At 47.0% G+C, this 18581-nt stretch overlaps 1 protein-coding gene and 1 pseudogene across 1 annotated transcript in view; both read right to left on the bottom strand.

Annotated features, from left to right (window-relative positions):
• Positions 1-18581, bottom strand: part of WNT9A (Wnt family member 9A) — a 70103-nt gene that overhangs the window by 32476 nt on the left and 19046 nt on the right. The window lies entirely within an intron of this gene.
• LOC140907948 (small ribosomal subunit protein uS12 pseudogene) lies at positions 16806-17236 on the bottom strand (annotated as a pseudogene).

Genomic DNA, 18581 nt, shown 5'->3' with positions numbered 1-18581 from the left:
CAGCCATCTTTACATTGAGGCCTGTCAAATCCACCTCTCCCCTGCTGGCCTGTCCACTTCCATATGATTCCCTCAGTCTTTGCCCTCTCCTGAAGTTCATGGCTGGCATATGATGGTGGGTTAATTTTGCCCCTGAAGTGTAGATGCTTCACAGCATGAGCTGATAATGCTGAACTTTTGCTTTGAACTTTGGGAATTCATGACTTGGCTTCAGTGAGATGGTGAAGACCAGTTGGACGAGTTCTCATTACGGTGCATTCCTGTATAGGACCCGTAGTACCAAAATACATACAGCAAGGCTATTTTTGCCTCCTGCCAACCAGAAGTAAACATTTTAAGCTTCCATAGCCCTCAAAAGAGCTTTACAAATAATAAGTTAAGCCTGACAGCACTACTTTCAGGTAGGGCAGTACCACCCTTTTACAGAAGGGGAAGATACAAGCCCATGTATGCAGATACTCAACAGCAGAGCAAGGAACCAAACCCAGGTCAGCTAGTTCCAGTACTTGACCTTAATCACAAGGCTATGGGCTCATCCACTCGAGAGAAGCTCCAGTGGCATAGCTACAGCCCATAGCATAGACTGCTTACTACAACAAAAAGTGTTTTCCCATTGTTGTAGGAAAGCCACCTCCCCAAGCAACAGTAGCTAGGTGGATGGAAGCATTATTCCATTGACCTAGCTGTGTCTACACCAAGGGTTAGGTAGACTGATACCCAAATGCCACACCCCTCAGCAATGTGTTGATCTAAAGTCTAAGTGTAGACTAGGCCCCCAAACCTTCTATTCCTCACAAGGCAGCTTGTTCTGGAAGCTTCCAGGGCTGCTTCCCCCATCCCCACCCCAAGTCTTTATTTTAACTAAGGCTGGGATTTTTGGTTGCAGAGCAGAGATTTACCAGCATGGAAATGTGAGAAATGTGCACATCTAGACTCCAGCTCAACTGGTCTTTTCAACATTCTCTTGCTTGTAGCATGGCTCATACCAGAAGGTTGACCAGTTCCCTGCCACATGTCAGCTTTGGAACCACTGCCGCATTCTTCAGTTTTTTGTTTTTCGATGATTACATTCACTCCCTTGTTTGGGAGCTTCTGGGTAGCTTGGCACCCCACGCTCCCAGTGACCTAATTCCCCTGGAACAACCCATTTTGTTTGTAAGCAAGTAGGGTTTTGCCCCCCCCCCGCCCTTCATCCTCTCAGGAATGAGACAACCATCAGCTAGATTTATGGAGGATTTTTACTCAACTTAAAACCTGCTGGTGAACTCTGGTGCCAGTGGAATGCGTGGGCCAGGGAGCTTTCACTCACAAATTTAAGACAGCATTAGCTTCACCCTCTGCAGTTTGTGCCAGGAGTTATATTCTCGCCTCAGTCTTTTCCCTCATCCACATTGGTTGGCCAGCTCCATGGACAACCCCCTCTCCACCCTCCTGGAGAATTCTTAGCAACCCAGAACTGTTAATTATTCTAGTGATACTTTTTTTGGCTTAAGGTTATTCCTTCTGGCGTGGATCCCACTAGATCGCAGGCAAAGCGTAGCTGTGGAGTGTTGGTACAGGGAGGCATAAGAAGAAGCAATAGGCTGAGGGAGGGGGAGTTTAACCCCTTCAGTGCCCCACTGTTTGGGACAGAGGCTCCAGAATTAGCTGCAGCAGAAGCTAGGACATCTCCCACCCCCTACTTGGTTTGCTGAAAACAGCAGCTAAGAGACAGCTACAAGTTCGACAGTTCAAGTAATAGACATCCCCTCCTCCCACCTTTGAGTCAGCAAGAGAAGGCAAGGCTGATGTGAGGGTTGTGACCAGAGATCTTACTCACAAGAATGGGTAGTCATTACAGCAACAGCGTACAGCCATGGGCTATGTTATCTGTTGGCATAAGCCAGTGCTGCTCCATTGACAAACAGAATTACATCAATATAGTGCACTAGAGATTTTAGCCCAAGAGCTTTCCATGCTTAGTAGTTTCATGTGTAAAATAAAAGGCACTCAAAATTCCAATTCTCCAAAGTGGCTACAAAGGACACAGCAGGTACAAAGGACATGAGCAAGGGTATAAGGTCCTTTAGAGAGGCATCAAAATCCAACCCCCACCCTATCCAGGTCTGCACCCAGCATCTCTGGCCCATCTATAAATGAGTCGTCCCCACTTTAGTCACCTACCAAGGTGCTAGGTGTTGCCTATGGTTATTTTCACGTGGCCCTCCTGTTAATAAGCAATATTAGAGCACATCCAAAAGGGTTTTTGGTTATTAGGACCCTGCTGCTATTAGGACATAAGTTTATAGGGGAGTCACTTCTACTTGGATTACACAATCTACTGGATTTAGGTACTAGAATGGTGACAGTTCTGCTCTTTCCAAAAGATCTCTATGCAGAAGAATAAATGGACACAAATCATAACATTCAAAAACCGGTAGGAGAACACTTCAAACTCTCTGGCCACTCAGTAAAAGATTTAAGGGTGGCAATTTTGCAATGGAAAAGCTTCAAAAAACAGACTCCAAAGAGAAACTGCTGAGCTTTTGAATTAATATGCAAACTAGATACCATTAACTTGGGTTTGAATAGAGACTGGGAGTGGCTGGGTCATTACACATATTGAATATATTTCCCTAAGTATCCTCACACCTTCTTTTCAACTGTCTAAATGGGCCATCTTGATTATCACTATAAAAGTTTATTCTTACTATATGTTCCATCCAATGAAGTGAGCTGTAGCCCATGAAAGCTTCTGCTCAAATAAATTTGTCAGTCTCTAAGGTGCCACAAGTACTCCTGTTCTTTCTAGGAGTCAAGCTAGCCCTCAATTCTTCAGGACATGGGCATTTGTGGCACAGCTCCAATAATCCTTGCAGCATGCCATGTGTTAATGTCAGTCTCGTCTGTCCGCTCCAGTGCCAAAAAACACATCTGACTTTGTAATGAATCACTCATTTGTCTCCCTAACACCTCAGCCAGCCTTTTGTTAAGCCTCGCCTCCCAAATTTAAACAGCTCCGTGATGGACGTCATGCAAAGCACTGGCCTCTCCCTTTCCACGCTCCCCCAATCCTGCAGGTCCTAGAAATCCTGCTTTCGTTCAGACGCAGAGAGTTTTCTAGCCCTGGCTCAGCCAACAAAGATTTACAGAAGGAAGACTCCTTGTGGCAAAAGGCAACAGTTTCCCTAATGGCCCAGAGATATTAAGTAGCGTGTTTAGAGCACAATAGTTTAAATACGATAAGGGTTTAATGGAAGTCTCAAGCTTTGGCTCTCTATGCTTATTTGAGCCTTCCACAAAAGCAAAGTTAGATAGAAAGCTCCTATTTCTAACATAGTACCCCTGGTTTTGGGGGGGGCCAGAAATACTTCTGGAACAGCCTCTCTCCTTGTATTCGGCACTTGTGTGCCACAGGTGGAGATAAGACTCAGCAGGGTTCACCCAAACATTTGGGAACCGTCAGAAGAGGCTTTAGCCTTGAGCTGTGCACAGCTGAGCAGAAGGTGCATGAGTTTCCATCCCAGCTCCTCCAAACAGTTCACCCATCCCCATTTTACCGTCCACAGCGATCAGATCATAGAGCATTTGGATGGTTGAGCAGTTTGACACATCATCTGCTCTATTTCGGGAGCAGTTTACAGCTCTGCAATTCCTCTGCCGCACAGCAGCGATAGCTATTTCACTCAGCCACTGGCTTTAGTGTCATATTATCCTGGAGGCAGGTTTAAAAACTGAACAGGTGAAAAAACAAAACCTATGGGGCACTGGAGAAACCAGGATGCATGAATGGGGATTATGCCTCTGGGATGGTATAGGCTTTTCTTACTGAACCCAAGAAGGGCAGTGGCTGGTTCTGTCCTTAGTAAGTTAGGAGAGGAGGCAATTAAGATACTCCTTCAAGGGAGACTGGGGTATTTACATGCTTTTGAAGCGAATCAGTGGAAGTGTTATTACTAACAATTTTCAGAGTAACAGCCGTGTTAGTCTGTATTTGCAAAAAGAAAAGGAGTACTTGTGGCACCTTAGAGACTAACCAATTTAGTCGCTAAGGTGCCACAAGTATTCCTTTTCTTATTAATAACAATTGTAATTAACAAGTGATATGCACCCTACTGTTTCTGGGCAAGCACAGTGTAAGCAAAGCCCAGCTAGTCAATGGAGCTACAAATTTATACCAACTGAAGACCTGGCCCACTGCTCTAAGAGATTCCCTCGTTAGGTTAAGTATCTGTGCAGGAGGCAGAGCCTTCTTGGGACCAGTCCTGGATTGTGGAATGAACTCACTCAGGAACTAAGGACCACTGCAGTGGCTTTTGGCTCCAAGTGGCTTTTTGGCTCCCCACTTTTGGCTCCAAGCTCTAACAAAGTGTGGCATTACACTGAAAACCCTATCAAGGTACCACTTCAGTGAACACACCCCCCTCCCCATAGGAGGATAAGGAGAGAAAATATGAACTCTGATAGACTAGAGAGAAGGTGGGTGATGTGATCTCTTTTATTTGACAACTTCTATTAGTTAAAGACATGCTTCTGAGCTACACAGAGCTGAAGGGCTCCATCAAAAGCACGTCTTTCACCAACAGAAGTTGGTCCAATAAGGAAAAAAATTCTCACCCACCTCGTCTATAGAGCATCCTGGGACCAACACAGCTACAGCCACACTGCAAACAATGCGATAAGATATTCACCACAGTCCTTAATCTGCTACTGGAAGGTGCTCACCTCCTCTGGTCATGAGGGTGGTGTAATAACAGATATACAAATCCATTGGCAGCCTTCTGGAGAAGTAGCTGGGGAGTCAGTATGAGCCAGGGAGAAGAGCAATGGATAAGTGGCTCTTGAACTGCCCTGTGGTTTAACTTTTGGTGTTGATACCTTGTGGGAGGAAGGAGGAAAGCAAGTGCTTTGTGTTGCATGCAGTCTTCCTTCCAAGTGATGGATGTGGAGTTCAGCAGCTCCTCAGAGGGAATCCTAGCTACTGCTCCCAATCCTAAATAGCAGCAAAACGTAGGACAGTGACATCCTGCCTCCCCAAGAGTGTGATGGAACTGAACAGCTTAGAAAGAAGCACATTTGCAGCTTTAGCAAGGATCATCACCTGTGTAGAAGGGCAGTGATGTTCGTATAGATCTACTGATTGAGCTAGAGAAACATGGATTGCCATGATCCCATGAGTACACACAACTAGAGGGAGACCAAATCGGATCCAGACCTCAGCTTATGTTGAGTCTTGCGCAGCCAAAACAGATGGATGCAAGGCAACACCAAGACCCTGATTCAGCCAAGGTGCTTGAGTACATGCCCAGCTTCACGCATGCCAGTAGCTCCACTGACTTGACCGAGTTCCATGCCTAGAAGGCAAAGGGAGGTGAAAGTTTGCTGAGGCCCCTTGACCAAGTCCATGATAAGCCTTAGTAGAAAACAGGGGAGTCCTCCAGACCCCTGCCTGTCACCACAAGAAACCACTCCTGCCCTTCTTACCCGAGGAGAAAAGAGTGAAAGCAAGGAATGTGTCTGAAGTGTTGATATTTTCTGTGCAACCTTGGACATGTCACCTAGAGTAGGATTTTCAAGAGGTGGTGAGTGGTTGCAGCTGGGCTGGTCATGGACTTCAATGGGAGCTGCTGTGCATCATTCCTAGACACCACCACGTGTAAAATAGGGAAAACAGTCCCTTTCTTACCTTTGGTCTCAGAGACCTCTTTGGGGGCAGGGGCTGTGGCTTACTTGGCATGTTTGTACAAAGAGCCCCAGTTTCAATTGAGGCCTGAGAGTGGAATGAACAAATTGATGCTGATGAGTCTCTCCACGCTTAGCAGTTGCACAGTACTTTACACAGAGTGGTCAAAATAAAAAAGATCTATTCTCCAAAAGTCACAGACTGGTGTATTAAGAGAAGCATTTCCTTCCTGTATTGATTATGTATCCAATATATTAAGTTAAACCTCCACCCCCAAAAACAGAATCAACCGAGTATTAAACATAGCAAATTCCAATCAGACTAGGGAAAAACTTTAAGATCTTAAGTGGACATTTTACACAATTAGCTTGCTACTGGTAAATTCCTTCAGTGGTGCCAATGGCAGATTTTCACCACCTAAAATAACCCAAAGCTGTTGATTCAGGAATGGTTGCCATCCCAAATTAGATCAACCCAAATACAGAGGCCACAAGGTGGTTGTGTTACATCAAGATTATGAATTGAATGGGCTGTGTGTCAACTAGAAGGGGTGAGACTGCAGATGAGAAAGCCCTATCACAATGTTACCCATGATCTACTCCAACACAGGATTGTTCCCTATAGTGGTCTGGAACCAGTTTACAATATGGTTCTTCTGCCACATATCTTACAGAGAGTTTCTACCCTAAAGAAACCAGCTTCCCCCTCCAAGAAAAAAAAGCCAGCAACTTGGATTGTGGGAGTCCATATTTCTCTCAGTCACTTTGCAAGACTCTGCCCCTGCAGTTGCCAGCCCCATAAATGCACCAAATTGGGTCCCTGCCATCACACCTCTATCTAGAGGTGCTCAGCAGGCCAAACTAGGCCTCTGGCTACATCCATGTTACCTCACTGCCTTAAAAGTCATGCCTTCCAGGACACCTGTGCAGACACATCTTGGGCCCACAGGTCACACTATTATCATTGAAAGATCAAAAAAAACCAAAAACACTTGGCACATATTGCCTATAGAATTTTGATTTAGAAATCCAGGAGACCCAGCAAACATGAAACCACACAACTCCATTTCTACAGAGACTTTTCAGAAACTGCCTTTTAAAATATATATGTGTCCAGTCCAATAGCTTTCTTGAGAAGTGCCCCTAGTCCCACGAAGGACTTCTGTTTTTAGTTATAAGCCCTGGGGAAACAAACCTAGAACATTCTTAAAAACAGTACAGCTTTAGAACACTTCCCCCAGCCCCACTCACCCCCCATTTAGAAGGTGGGCCAAAAAGCTACTAGGATTTCAAGGAGTGGCCATGTCAAAGGAAGGAGAGGGATTTATACACCTAGTGTCAGATTCTGAACCTCAGTACAGGTGTGCAACTCCCAGTGAAGTCATTGGAGGTGTACACACTCTTACAAAAGGTTAGCATTTGGCCCATTGTCAACAAGCCAAGAGGAGACCTCCTGAGCTAGTTAATCCCATCTTCTGCATAAAATGAGAACTCTCGCCTCCTTCCTGAGCCTGACCAGGGTATCTTTGCCCATAAGAGGTTTGTAGAGATTAACTGGGGACCATGGATATAAAAGCATGAACTTTGACTGCTCCAGCAAATGGTTCTACAGCTCAAGAGATGGTAGCAAACATAAGCTTGTCACTCTACTGCCAGAGGGAGACAAGGAACTAAACTGGATTTGGGTGGGTTACAGTGGATGCCATTTCTCCAATACCCAGCTCTACAACAGATACTCTGTGCAGCTACAGTAGTCCAGTCAGCTACTGCCATCGGATATGGCATTTCACTGGTCTTCGGAACTGGTCGCTGCTGTGTGCTGTTGGACAGCTACCAACATTCCCCCTCCTTTCAGTTGTGTGGAAGGTAGAATTCCCCCACCCCTTCCCTAAACTAGTAAGGGACAAATGACAAGGAATCTGGGAAGGCTGGAGACAGTGGCAGGAATTCAGATTAAATTCTACCGTGCATCTAGGGACATAAATGTAAAAGAGGGAAAAACCTGGAAAGCTGTAATGCCAGTAAGTTAGAAGCCATAACAAATTGAAAGCAGTGAAACAATCCCCCTCCTAAAAACAAATCTATCCTCCTGCATGGACTAGGATGACAAGACCTGGAACATAACATTCAGTTCATCACCAGAACAAAACAAAAAAAAAAAAAAAAAAAAAAAGACACACTAGAGTATTCAGAGGAAAGAGGTCAAGGGGCTGGAGATCTGCAGGGAAGGCTTAACTATATGTACAGCTGGCTAACTGATGAGTTAGGAGGGTGTTGCTAGCATAATGGCAGAGCTAGCATGTAAATACAGATGGAGGGAGAAATTTAGAAACTGGACAAATTTTAGCTAAACAAAATCCAGGCGGAGGATACTGAGAGTTTATACAAAGGCCAAGGAAGTGGTGGAAGCTTCATTGTCTTAAGACAAACTGCTAGGAAATAGTGTACCTATTTAATTCAAGAAGTTGATGCTCCACAGTGAAGTTTCATTACAATGCTCTTTTAGCACCAAGAGCTTCTCCTCTGACTCTAAGACCGAAGGTGACTAGTGATGGATATATACTTTCCAGTCCAACTGGAGTTCAGTGAATCAGTGCCATCTTTGTTTCTCCTTTCTGAAGTAGTTCTTGGAATTGCTTGGGTCTTCCAAGGAAGACAACTCATCAGGTGCCTCTTACACAGAGGCTAAGAAGTCCTCCAACATTCTTTACCCTGCTCCCCAAGCTAGAGAGAGTTAAGCTGCAAGTCTTACCACCTCAAAGCACTGTATGTGTAACCCACCCTTGCAATCACAGATCAAGCACAGCAGCACCTCAACCAAGCACTTTGACCATTTGCTATCTGCCAGTGATGTTGGTTTTCCAGGGACCATCACAGCAGAAGCTTACTGCTATTGGATTACCATTCATGCATCTCCTGAATGAATGGCAAGTCTATACAAATCTATTCCCCCACCATCAGTTAATTTAAGCACAAAACAAAAAAGATAACCCCTTAGAATTGTGATTTCCCTCCCCACTACAATTTTTCAGGTGAAGGATATCCAAGTTTATTTAGTGTTGCCACCTTCAACAATGAATCAGCAATTCTGTTCTCACTTGCATGGAAGAGAAGTGGGAGCAACTTCACTGAACTAACATGGGTTTAATAAAGGAGAATCAGGACACCTAACTCTAGAGATGAAAGGAGCCATCTATTATAGCTTCTGAGTTAAGCAAGAACATTAGCCAAGTTGAAAGTTTCTTTAAGTTGGAGGGAAATTCCAACTAAATAAAGTGACTACATTTCCAGAGTATTTCAAAATGATAAAACTGGAGGGTACAGCTTAAAAATAAAGTTCAACCTGAAGTATGTGCAAATTATAGAAGAGCTACACCACAAAACCAGAAAAAGAAAAAAAAGTCTTGCATGTGGTTCAGCTGAGTTGTGTGTAAACACTCAGGGTTTCCTATAACACAATATCTAATGCAGAAGGTTATGTACAAAGCAGACTTCTACTCAGTGGCTAAGGCAGGGGCAGTCAATTTTTTCCTTCGAGTTCCAAATTTCTTTGTCAAGGAATAGTGAAGGTCCAGACTCCAGAGAAAAACCAATTCATAATAAATACAAATATTTTGGGGTCTGTTCAAAAGCATCTGGCAGTTGGGATTTGGCTCACTGTCTGCCTATTGACTACCCCAGTCAAAGGAGACACTATACCAGGAAACTTGCAATAGGGTATGGACATGACCATTTAGACATAAGATAAGCATTGGACTAAAGACCATGGTGAGGTCATCTTGCAGCCTGCAAATAAACTGCCTTGTGGACCATCAAGCTAGTTTGCTACTCCTACTGGGTAAAGGTCTTCTATGCTGGCCTGCACCAGATACTTCAGGGGGAAGGTGCCAGCACTTTTTGCCTTTATATGAAGCCTCAAGAGCAACACTTGCATCTAATTGTACAATAAAATAGGTGTGCATGCATGGGGGGCACCTTCCCACCCTGGGAGAAACCATTTTAATCGGTGTCAGAGCAGCAGCCGTGTTAGTCTAAGGTGCCACAAGTCCTCCTTTTCTTTTTGCAAATACAGACTAACAAATTTGAGCATAAGCTTTTGTGAGCTACAGCTCACTTCATTGGATGCATTCCAAATAAATCTGTTAGTCTCTAAGATGCCACAAGTACGCCTTTTCATTTTAATTGGATACATGTGAAGAGCAGAAAATACCTGCTGACCAGAAGTAACTCAGCTATTCGGAAATAAAACAAATTTTAGGAGTTAGGGAATTCACTTGGGATGAGACACCCAGGTCTGAGCCCCTGCTCTGCCAGATTCAGAGCAGAGCCTCGAACCTGGGTGTCTCATCCTGGGCAAGCGACTGACCAGTGGGAGATGGAGACCCAGCCCTGCAGCCTTTTTCCTCCAAAAAGCTCAGAGGGTCACAATTTTGTCCCAATATGGGAAAAATTCTCACCTGAAAATTTCTCTGTTCAGCTCTGCCATTCACACAGATCATTAGAAGGTCCCTGCTGAAGCTAAGTAGAGTTTAAAAAAAGTTTTCATTGCATGATAATTGGGAAAGCCAGAGTTTGTGGTGCACATTAACCTACTTCCAAGGTTTTCCTAGTAGGGCAGGGGTGGGAGGTCCTACTTGATCAAGTTATTCAGGGGTTAGAATCATAGAATATCAGGGTTGGAAGGGACCTCAGGAGCCTTAAAATAAACTGTCAAATGTTTCTTCTTTAATTCTATATGTCCCAACTTTTTTAGTGGGTGGGAGAAAGGTGGACTCTATTGAGGACAAATTCTTATAATTCCTGATGTCGGTCTAGCTTGGTATGGCCCACTGAGAATTCAAACAGCTATGAAAGGGCCCTGTGCAACCAGGAAACACACTAATCTGCAGCCTGTATGTTCGTAAGCCAAAAAAACCAGTAGGATTTACACAGTGGTTGCCAATTAATTCCACTGTTCTGAATGGACATCAAGGAACTGTTACAGGACCTTCGCTTAAGTAAGCCTCCAGAAAGAGGTAAATAGTAGAAAATAAGTTGCGTTATTGAAACTGAAGGTAGGGTGACACTTTAAGGCCTGGTCTTCACTCAAGAGTCAGATTGACCAATCTGCATCACTCAGGGGTGTGGAAATATCTACACCCTTGAGAGGTGTAGTTAAGCAAACCAAACCCCTGGTGTAAACAGAGCTAGGCTGATGGAAGGATCCTCTGTCAACCTAGCCACTCTCTCTCAGGGGCAGTGGATTTTCCACAGCAGTGGAAAAACCCCTCCCATTGGCATAGTGAAGGTCCACACTGAAGTACTACATTGATACAGCTGCAGTACTTCAAGTTGAGACAAGCCCTAAAAAGGCAGAAGGTTTCATGTTCAGTGGTCTTGCTATTATCCATTTAAGTTGCAGAATCTGAAAGTCCCACTCCAGAAGCCTTTCTAGAGAAAGGCTGTTGCTGCCGTAAGCTTGTCTTCAGAAGGCTTGGTAGTGGTAGATCTCAATATCTTGTTATTCTTCAGGGTTGTCTTATTCCAGTGCATGACAAAGGAGGAGGGTCACATCCTCTGGAGAGCAAACCAAACCATTTACAGGTTGTCCCCCCTCACCCCGTCTCCCCAAGGTGGGAGAGGTCAAGAGCCTGGGATGAAAGGACCTGAACGGGGTCAGGCTTTCCTCTCACTCACTAAGCCATCTGCACATCATTAAGGAGTCCCCACCTGAACTCTATGGATTCCAGCCTGCTCCTTTCTTGCAAAAAGCAGGTCATTTTGCAGCTGGAGTTGAGGTCAGTAGTGGGACAACAGGACATACCCTATGAAGTAAGAGGAGCCACAGTTTAGTTAGTATTCCCAGTCAGATTGCAGCTTCATCTCAAAGTACAAGTGTCCCCCTTCACCCTCACTGCAAGTATAGTGTACAAAAAGGAATCCAGACTGCTATCTACATAGATGCTGGGTGAATCACTCCATTAGTCCAGTGCTTGTAAACCTAACACTCCAACCCAACAAAGATTCTATTCCACTTTGTTTCCTCCACCCCACCCCACATACCATAGTCAAGCTATTTCACAGCAGTCCCTATGGAGCTGGGTTGGTGACAGGTGCTAAAGATGGAAAGGAGGTGCTGGGGGCGGGGTCAGAAGAGTGATGACTGGCACGTGGCTACCCACTAGATGTCTCTGGAGTTAGGGGGAAGGGGGAGAAATAGAGTCTTACTCCAGCTACACTCAGGAGGTAACCTCAAGATCACGGATCATTTCTGTGCATGCATATCCCAAGGGGTTGCAGGAGTCAGCCACTGCCTCCAGCAGTAGTGTCAGGAAGACAGGAAATAGAGTTCTTAAAAATTTGTGTTAGCTTAGAGTGAAGTTTGAGCACACAAATTCCTAGCTACAAGGTTTTACTTCTAGTGCAATCAGGACTGGTGGGCCTGTTCTGTTAGGTAAAGAACCAAGAAAGTCCCTGCTCTAAAGAGATTCCACCCTTTGGTAAGGAAGGATCCCAAGACACTGAGGGTACTTTATATTGCAACAAAAAACCCACAGCACCAAGTCTCGGACTAGAGCCCAGGCTGCGGTGCTAAGAACAGCACGGGAACTACCAAACCGCAGATGTTCTGGTCCTTTGTAACCATGATCCACGTGAGGTGCCTGGAGCCCAGAAAGCAACTCCTCTCTCCCAGGGCTCTTGTGCCAACTTCAGTTTGACCACCTCATTGGCTTTAGCACAGTGTTGAGACAGGGATGCACCTCCCGCCATGTAATACATGTGCTGTTGCATGGTAATGCAACCAGAGACCACAGCTTGCTAGCTAGCAGCTACTGGAGTGTGTCAACCTGCAGAATGTAAGGGGACTGTTTCCCCCCTTACTAACATTCAGTGGGGGGTGTTTTAGTTGCTAGCTCCCAGTACTAAAAAAAGAGGGAAGGGTTGATGGGGAATCAGGACCCTGAGACAGACAGCCCCCAGGAACAATGAGGAGAGGCCAATGCTCCAGGTCAGCCTGAATGACCGGGCAAGCAGGCTAATCAGAGAGTCAGGAGGCCAGGGAGGTCCTGTCCTTTGTGTGAGCTGGATTTGCCTGGGTTAGACAAGAGTGGAGCTGAGCTAAGGAGAAAGCAGGGGTGCAAGCTGAGCTGGGGAGCAGAGCTGTGCCAGATCCAGTGAGAGCAGACCCTGTCCTGGGAGCAGAGCTGCAGCCCCAAAGCCAGAGGCACAGCCCAGAGAGAGCAGACTTGCCCTGGGAGGAGAGCTGCAGCAACCAGAGCCAGAGGGGCCAGGAAAGCAGCCCAGGAAGCAGGTCAGTGCTGGGAGCAGAGTCACAGAAGCAGCCTGCAGAGCAGACCTGTCCTGGGAGAAGAGCTGCGGCAACCAGAGGCAGAGGGGCCAAAGAAGCAGCCCAGGGAGCTGGAGGCAGAGCAGCAGCTGTGCAGAGACTGAGTGGTGCAGCTGGGGCTGGAGCAGTCCGGAGCTGGGTGCGGTGAGCAGCTGGGGAGAGCGAGGGGGGACCCTGGGCAGTGGGCCCAGCACAGGGAGACGCCTCAGCCAAGAGGCTCTGCAGGCCAGGCTTGGATCATAACTCCAACAGGGTGGGGGCGACACTGGGAAGAAGAGTCCTACCACTTGGAGCCTGAGAGTGTGTGGCCACCACCAGAGCAAGTGTCCAACCCACGGCATCCCTGCAGCACAGCCAGGGCCGGAGCAGAAGACCTGGGACTTACAAGAAACAGACTGAACTGCCTGGATTTTCCACAGACACTGTTTGTGATGTTCCCTGCCACAGAGCGGTGTGATGGGTTTCCTTTAACCTATCTCATTCCTTATTCTTTTTAAAATTAATTGTTGATTAAATAACTTGCATTTGCTTTAACTTGCATGTAATGGTCAGAGAAGGGCCCAGTGCAGAGAGAGTACCCTGGAGCGGGGACACCCTAGCCCCTGTCCTAGGTGACCACAGCAGGGTTGGGGGTCAAGCCCCCCAGGAATCCTGGGCCCAGCCTTGTTGGGGTTATGAGGACTCTGCCAGACAGGAGAGTGGAAGGGGAGTCCTCAGATCCTTTTGCTAGCCCATTTCACTGGTGTAGTGCAGAAGCCAGGAAAGTTCCCCACAATAGCGGGACTATTCCCCTGCTTACAAGAAGACAGCCTTTCACCATCTCTAGTGGGAGCAGGCAGATGTCAGCTTGCATGTGCTTAAGCAGTGAACCCCATGCCATAAATTAAGGAGTCAGCCACAAGGTTCTGTACACCATCACTCCTGTCTTGCACAGTAGACACTGCTGCTTAAGATGTCCCCATATTGCTCCACTGCTCTGCTTCAGCTCTGGCAGGGCCATCTCCAGACACAAATGGTTCAGTTTTCTCCCTGCTATGCAAGGAGTATCAATTGAAATGGCTGCCTCTCCCTTCATAAGCTCTTGAGTATTGTAGGAGGGCTTGGCTCAGGAGGGAACGGAGGCTGACTGCACAGGAGCAGCAGGCTGGAGGTGCCTACCTGGGAGCTGGTTGCTAAGACTGGACAACTTGGGAGCTGGGAATGAAAGGCCAAGCATCAGTCTGTTGCTTGCAAGGAGCATCAATCTTTGCCCCTGGGTTTCCACCTATTGTGGTGGCCTGTAGGTAGGAGATCCATGTAAATCTAACCCTATGGGACAGATTAGAAGCCTTGAGTGCTGTGGTGCTCAAAAGCTTGTCTCTTTGACCAAGAAGTTGGTCCAGTAAGAGATATTACTTCACCCACCTTGGTCCCAGCATATGAGAGAACACAGCTACAACAATGCTGCAAAATGAACATTTGTGGTACTATTGTTTATAGTAACTGAAGAGCTTCAGAAGCTTTGAACACAACCAACAAAAACACACAGTCACCCACCCAGGCAGCTATGTACGTACATGACCATGTTTACCCACCCATTTCTGTACTGACGAGTCCCACCAAGGAATTTCAACCCCCTGAAGCCAAAAGCTTCTTAAGTCATGCTATGCACATGGTCAAGAAAATTGACAAAAAGTTACAAGAACTTCCATAGCAAGAGGTTGGCCAGAATCAGAACAATTCTTGAAGCCTGAATAAAGAGACCGCCCATAATGTAACCTCATCCACCCCTCCATCTGAATAAGCAACACCTCAATGGTGGTCATGTAGCAGATTCCTCAAAAGATTAGAGTCATTGCTTTGCAAAGACCACCATGTAGAGGCAACTCAAGGCTCCAGGAGAGGGTAACAATGGAATGTTTGACTTACTTGTTCAAGGTCTGTTACAGTCTCTCTGGCATGTCATGCCCACAGCAGGCTCTTTAGAAAGATGAAAAGTTTGAGCAAAGCAAACTGTAGGTTTGTTCCCAGAAAGAGAGCCTGTGAAATGGTCAACTGCTCCTATGAGCACCCAAATGGTCCATGTATTTCTTAAATAGTGCTGAACCAAGTACAGGAATTGAGATAGGAGGGAAGAGATGGGAAATTGGAAGGCGACAGAACTACTGGCGAAATAAACCTCAGTTCTGGCTAGGGGGACCTTATTTCCCCATGCTGAATATGGGCCACCTGGTCAGATTACTCATATTAAGCGAGTTCAACAGCAAAAAATCAGAACTATGCAGTACAAACATTCAAACTAACATTAAGTTGACTGAGCCAGTGTTAAAAAGAAATCCTGTGTAGTTGGATTCATTTTTTATTTACCTTCTTATCTTTAAGGCTTTATGGTTTGCACAGGGAGAGGACACACACCAGGGGTGACTGACTGACCCAACCCTCCCTGCCCGGTGCTCTCTGCCCTCCATGCCTGGCTAGGCCCCTGGGACAGACTTGCCTCTCCTGGTACCACATCTTCAAGGCAACATGTGTGGTGCGGGGCAGTGGGCACATACCCTCCTCCCCAGATTTCTGCCAGGGTTCACACCAGAATGTGACCAGCAGCAGCCTTTCAGCACTTTGCGGGAGGGAAGGGCCAGGACCTGCTTCCAGCTGCAGGGGAGGGAGGACCTGGCCAGTGTCTTTGCAGAGCTCATCTCTTCTCCCCTCCCAGTCACCCCCCTCACTCTGCTCCCCTATGGCTGGAAGCGGCTTGTCCCTGCCTGCACAATGTCAAAAGGCAGCTAACAACTCCAGGCTGCTGCTGGCCACAGATGTAACCCAACAGCTGCCTCTTGTGCCCTGGCTACAGCGTGGGCAGGAAGGGGTTAAGCCTCAAGATGCATTGTGCACCAGGGCCCAAGGAACTGGACTGCAGGGGCTTCCGTGAACCCAGCCAGAGAGGTGGCTCAGCAGGGGAGGAAGAGAGGCACAAACTGACTGGAAATAGCTTCCCCCTACCACCACCCCCAGAGTGTAGCTCCAGCTAGAGGCGGGGGGGTGGGGGGAGGAAGTGCTCTGACCTGGGGCTGGTTCTCTGCAGTGTGCTGGGAGCAGGATGCACCTGTGGGGGGCGGGGGGAGAATATGGAGGAGTAGTGGGGCGGGTGAAGGGGCAAAGAAGGGAGAGGACAGCGAGAAGGGGGAGCACATAAAGGGCCAGTGTGGGGGCAGAAGAGGCGACATGTAACTGGCTGTCTCCTGCCCTTACCAGCCACCGCAGCTCATGCTGGTTGGAAACAGGATGGGGCCCTGCTGGCCAAGAGCCAGCACGCAGCAGGGGCTGTGCTGACGGACCAGTATGGGGAGCGGCTGGCCCTGCATCTTTGTGTCGCCACCAGCCTTGCACACACACACACACCCCTCAGCCCCCGCGCTGGTGCGTGGGCAACTGGCGAGCAGGGATCTGACCAGCAGCAGGACCTGCTAGTACTGATGGGGGAGGGGGGAAGAGAAGAAGAGGGGGAAAGAAAATATGGAACAATTTCCCCTTTTTAAAGAAAAAGTCAGGACACCTGCAGGAGGGCTTAAATATGGAACCACCCCTTTAAAAAACAAGACGTCTGGTCACCCTAGTTCTGGCAGGCTGAAGGAACAGTAGCAATGAGGATTGCAGACATTTCAGTCACAGGTTTTAACACTTTCTCAACTGCTTTGCTGCCACCTACCCTTTGAACATCGAAACAAGGCAGAGTGCTATGAATAACCTCACGGGCTGTTCCCAGAACAGCCCACCTGCAAGGAATTTTCAATGTTTTGGTTGTTCGTTTTTTAAAATCAACCTGAAGTTTATTAGTAGCTTAGATGGCATGACAGGAATTCATGACCGTGGTCTCTTCCTTGCCTTTGTACAAGGCTAAGAGAAACACTGGCTACTTTGACAACCTTGAAGCGGACACTGGGAATCCCTTCCGGCCAAAGCTGGCAACCAGAACTTCAGTAGTTTCCTCATTGAGGTTCAAGCAACTGTCATTAGGAACAAAGGCTGCTAGTTTCTTGCTGTTCTTGATCAGCTGGACTCTGACATTTCCTGATGGCTGAATTGGGCTGCTTAGTCTCTACACCAGCTTTTTCCAAGAACAATTCCCTTTGCATGGGAAGCTCCTCCAAAGGGGTTGGCTTTCAGGGCAGTACTCAAGTGGGCCTTCTTGTATTGTGGGTCGTGCCATTTCTGATCCTGTTGGTGGCAGCAAAGCTTACTAGTGGGATGAAGCCCCCGGCACTTACCCATTGTGCTGCCGGGCAGGCTGTTCTACCCAGGCAGCTGTCTCTAGAGCACAGGGGAGGTGGGTGGCTGGATTTTTAAGTAAGATCCCATATTTTGCAATGGCAGACATCAGGAAACTAAGCCTCCTTATGAAGAGGGCTGCTCTGAAAACCTCAGTCTTTCACTCTTGCCCTTCACATCACAGCCATCAACTTAAGGGACATGGTTTGTCTCTTGAGACTTCAGACCTGCATCTCAGAAGAGGCTTCTGAATTTAAACCCATGCCAAGATTAGGAAGAGAAAAAAGTCTCCCACATCATGTGCCAACACCTCTCCCAGATTGAGAGGAGTTCAGGTTTCCATAGACACTTTTTTTTGAGGGGGTGTTAATACTGGAGGTTGGTTTGGGACAGGTGAAGTTAGACCCCAGAAAAGTGGACATTAACTTGCCCCATGCCTGACAGGATTCTCTCTCCCAGCCCCCCTTAAATCTTACTGAAAGACTGGGGAATGAAGTCTCATTCCCTCACTCCAGCTGTCTGAAGCAAAGAACCAGAGTAAACCACAACAAGGGCTAACCACTAACAAGTGAGGAGGGTTCCTTTTCATGGTACCGCCACTTGCAGTTTATTTGGGATACCTAGCTCATGAGGGGCCCGGTGTGGTTATTGGAGCTGCTCACTGTACTCCAGTGGGTTAAAGCCGCAGAGAAAAGTGACACTGTCCTGCTGCCCTGGATTTAAGTGAAAAAGCAAGTAGCATGGCCAAAAGGATGCATGCAGGGTTGGGGGAGGGGGGAGAGAAGAAAAAGACAAGAATGTAATAACATGGGAATGCAAGAGGAGACTGAACACCTCCAAAAAACCCACACCACACCCCCATTTAATTTTTAGGCACTGCTTTGGTATGGCGACATTTAACTCATTAGGCATCACGTTTGTAGAAAGATTTCCTAGCTGAACAAATCTGATGACATTGTCCACATCTAGAGGTGTATGAAGGGGGGTGAGGGGGTTGAAGAGGAGGAAATCTACTGAACTTGCAGTAGGTAGATCACTTTGCCTGTAATGTTATACACAAGTCTGCTTGGGGGTTGGGAACTTCATGGGAGCTTATTTCACTACTGCTTTAGCCTCTCCTCCATGCAGGACACATTTGCAATGCAGCCTTCGGTAGGTCATCCCCCTCCATGAGGGTAGCAGTAGTTCTATGAAAACTCCCTCCCCACAAAAATCTTAGGGGGTTACAGGCTCCAGGAGATCGAAACTACTCACTTGCAGAGTACACGTTATTCTCTACCCCACAGGCCAGTCATTTGGATGCTAGATTTGTGCTGGCTGGTTTTCTTTCAGAGAAATTCCCATCTCT

The sequence above is a fragment of the Lepidochelys kempii genome, chromosome 2, assembly GCF_965140285.1.
Source record: "Lepidochelys kempii isolate rLepKem1 chromosome 2, rLepKem1.hap1, whole genome shotgun sequence".
In the NCBI taxonomy this organism is placed as follows: domain Eukaryota; kingdom Metazoa; phylum Chordata; order Testudines; family Cheloniidae; genus Lepidochelys; species Lepidochelys kempii.
Note: the sequence above shows the minus strand (reverse complement) of the source record. Positions and strands in the feature narration are given on the sequence as shown.